We start from the raw sequence: 3,941 nt of genomic DNA on the forward strand, positions 1-3,941 counted from the left end.
TAAATTCAAATCTAATATTCCTTATAAGACCTGTGCAAAATGTGTAAAATGTAAACAATAAACTGGTCATTTATTAGTCGAGAGTAGGTTATTATATTATGTAAGGGATAAGACTTACACAGCAAATCACACAGCTTGTCATGTTCCTGTGAAAAATCATAAAACAAACATTTAAAACACAATATGTATGAAAAAATTTTTTTTATCACTGTAACTGTGTAATGAGTTAACTAAATGTAAAACTGTTTGGATCTTTAATTTATTTAATATATTCTCAACTTTGTATCCGTTCATCTGTCTACGATTTAACATCCATTCATTGATATCTCTATTACTTTATTAATAATTACTTTTTATTATTTATTACTTAAATATTTAATTATGTATTCAATAAATATTACTTTATTTAGTAATCCGATCAAACTGTAGCGTGATTGTATGAAATGCATTCAGTAGGTGAAGGGCTCCCCCTAGCGGACATTTATACACATTCAGCGCATATTGAAAAAAGCGCTTACTGAAAGGCTCCCCCTAGCGGACACTCACAAATATGCAGACGCTTATTTAAAAAAGCGCTTACTGAAAGTCTCCCCCTAGCGGACACTCACAAATATGCAGACGCTTATTTTAAAAAGCGATTACTGAAAGTCTCCCCCTAGCGGACACTCGCACACATGCAGCCGCTTATTTAAAAAAGCACTTACTGAAACGCTCCCCCTAGCGGCCACTATCGGATTAACAACATTAAATGCATTTTTCCCTTGGTAGTTCTTTTAATTTCACACACAGGCCCAAAGCGACTGGAATATACTTACATTAACAGGATCTCGTGGTACATGTTGTAAAGATGATGGAGTAAAACTGTAGTACTTCAAGTATTACATCATCTTTTTCCTCATTTAGGTGAATAGTGCAGCTCTGATGCTACTGCTCTTATGGCTTTGGCATCTCAGAGGTGATGAGTTTCAACACACTAATGTAAGGCTTGGCATACCTACATTTTAAAGCATAACACAGTATCTGAGGAAGTCCAAAATGGGGATGCTCTATAAACACAAAGGTGCAGATGCTCAGCCATGGAAATTCCATGAATTCCATTAAGATCTCTAAGCTCTGTTTTCGAGCTAATCTGAAGGCCACATGACGTTTGGAGGTCTGTAGCTATCGACTCTGCAGAAAGTTGGTGACCACTATGCGACCCAGCATCTGCTGACCCCGCTCTGTGACTTGAGTTGCTGTCGTTCTCAATTGCTTTCACTTTGTTATAATACCACTAAAATTTTATGACTGGACTTATTGTGCAGGTGGCATCCTATTAAGGTACTATGCTGGAAATTACTGAGCTCCTGAGAGTGACCCATTCTTTTACAAATGTTGTCATGCGGTCTGCATGACAACTGGACTTTCATTCATTATGTAGGTCTGAGAAGAGCAAAGCTTTAAATTATTTCCTTTTTGTATGTAGTTCAGGGTAATGATGTGACTGAAATGGAATTCTGGGTAATTTGATTTCACATGAATGGAAACATGCCATCAGTCATACCCACCATCTGTACTTCTCATTGAGCATGACATCAGCGTTCGACGAACTGCCTTTACTCTGTATTTTTTCAAATGAAAAATATTGCAGTGGAACTCATAATTAATAGTTATTTATTTATGAACCAATCAGTAGCTACAATGGTTTAAAACACTCGCTTCAAACTCTTGACTCTGGAGGTGTGAGGCCACACTGCCAACCACTATGAAACCATTTAACTTCCAGCTTAAAACACACCACATTTAATTTAATTCAACAACCTTTCTTGTGTAGAACCAGAAAAAAAACAGCAGAATGTGCAGGACAGAGGGTTCTTCAGTCCTTGGCATAAGAGCCTGTGCTCTGGACGGGCATGACCTTTATTATGAATCATGCCTCGCTCAAATAATTGCTCCTAATCAGCTCACTTTAAAGCAGTGTCCATAATAATGAACATTCATACTGCTTCATTTATTCTTCATTGGATCTGTCTATACACTTCATACAAGAATTTAAATGAAAATACTTGAAAATGAAGATTCAAAATGAAAATGATTTGATTAAGATTTGTTTATAAATACTAATATTGGATGTAAAAACAAACACAATATTAATGGAACCCTTAAACTTATAAAGGACCAATATAATTTACAATACAAGGTAATTCTGGTAATGTAGTTTTTTGGCCTTGGAAGATCCACTGACTTTAGGGTTTAGATATAAAGTACAGTAGTAGGGAAAGGCTTTATAGGTCATTCACTCCTATTTAGCCAACTGATGATTCTCCTCAAGGGGGCGCCATAACACTTAGATGAGCTTCATGTGACGAATGCAACTTGAATATACTCACACTAACAGGGTCTAGTGGTACATTTTGTGAAGATGATGGAGTGAAACTGTGGGGCTTCAGATATTCACATCATCTATGTTCTCATTTAGGTGAATGGTACTGCTCTGATGCTCATATGGCTCTGGCATCTCAGAGGTGATGAGGTCTAGCACACTAATGGAGAATGTGCTCTGGCCTTTATTTCTTTCCCATCATAACTGCATTTTAAAGCATAACACAGTATCCGAGGAAGCCCAAATTGAGGATGCTCTCTGGCCACAAAGGTGATTAAGCTGTGCATTTATGACTCCAGAAATCAGTTTAGGATTCACACAGGTTCTGCCGTGGGCCACAAAAAGCAATTTTAACACAAAATCTCAGTGGGAGACAAGAAACCAGCATAACCTTGTAAAACTGTTAGTGAACCACAGACTTCTGAAGGCATCCAGAGTCTAAATGTATAACAGATTGCATGTAAGTTCCATATGTGAAAAAGTGCATAATGGAGAATGTTTATAATGCAATATAATACATATACACCAATCAGCCATAGCATTACGACTACCTGCCTAATATTGAGTAGATCCCACTTCTGCTACCAAAACAGCAAATCAGAAAATCACTCTGTGATGCACCTTTCAAACACAACCCTTTCTGCAATTTGAGCTACAGTAGCTCTTTTATTTGATTGGACTACATGGGCCAGCCTTCGCTCCCCCATGTGCATCAGTGAGCCTTGGCTGTCCAGGACCCTCTGGCTGGTTTATCGGTTTTCCTTCTTTGGAAAAACTTCTGGAAGGTTCTGACCACAGCAGTCTAAGACATCTTGGTCAAGAGCAACAGTTCTCAAGTTGCTTTGACCCAGTTGTGTAGCCATCATAATTTGGCTCTTGTCAAAGTTGACCAAATCCTTATACTTGTCCAACGGAAACTGATAAACTAGCGACAAGGTCATGAACAGCCAAGGCTCATGTGCATAGATACACATAAGGAGTAAAGGTTGGCCCGCATAGTCCGATCCAATAGAAGTGATTCAGAGGCTCAAATAGCTGAAAAGGTTAATGCTGTTTCTATAGACAGGTGTCAATACACACAGCGCATCACTGATATGGTTGCAGAAGGCGGGACTTCCTCAATGTTAGGTAGGTTGTCATAATGTTATGGAAGATCAGTGTATTATTGGATTAATGGATTCTATGATTCTGTATGCTAATTGTGTCAGAAGGTGTTGATTCGTTTTCAAAGACAGCAGACCTGCTAGTGTCATTGATCTGTATTAATGCACTAATTCTAATATGCCATTACTGTTATAGTATATATGCATGTATTTCCTTTATGAAATTGTTGTGAGACTGAATTGGTAAAACTAGGCATATCATAGAAAATCCATCATTCAAGCAAGGCCTTATAAGAAACCATAACATTAACAAAAACAAAAACTACAATGTTTATATATATTTATATATAAATCATTATGAGACCCTCAGGGTGCTTGTCTGTTTAAAAGGCGTGGCCTATCTAAGGAGCGCCCGAGCCCCGCGCGCGCGCGCGCTCCTGTTCTATCTGTTCAGAATATCCGGGAGTCGCGAGCGC

This window comes from Clarias gariepinus, chromosome 21 (assembly GCF_024256425.1).
Source record: "Clarias gariepinus isolate MV-2021 ecotype Netherlands chromosome 21, CGAR_prim_01v2, whole genome shotgun sequence".
Classification (NCBI taxonomy): domain Eukaryota; kingdom Metazoa; phylum Chordata; class Actinopteri; order Siluriformes; family Clariidae; genus Clarias; species Clarias gariepinus.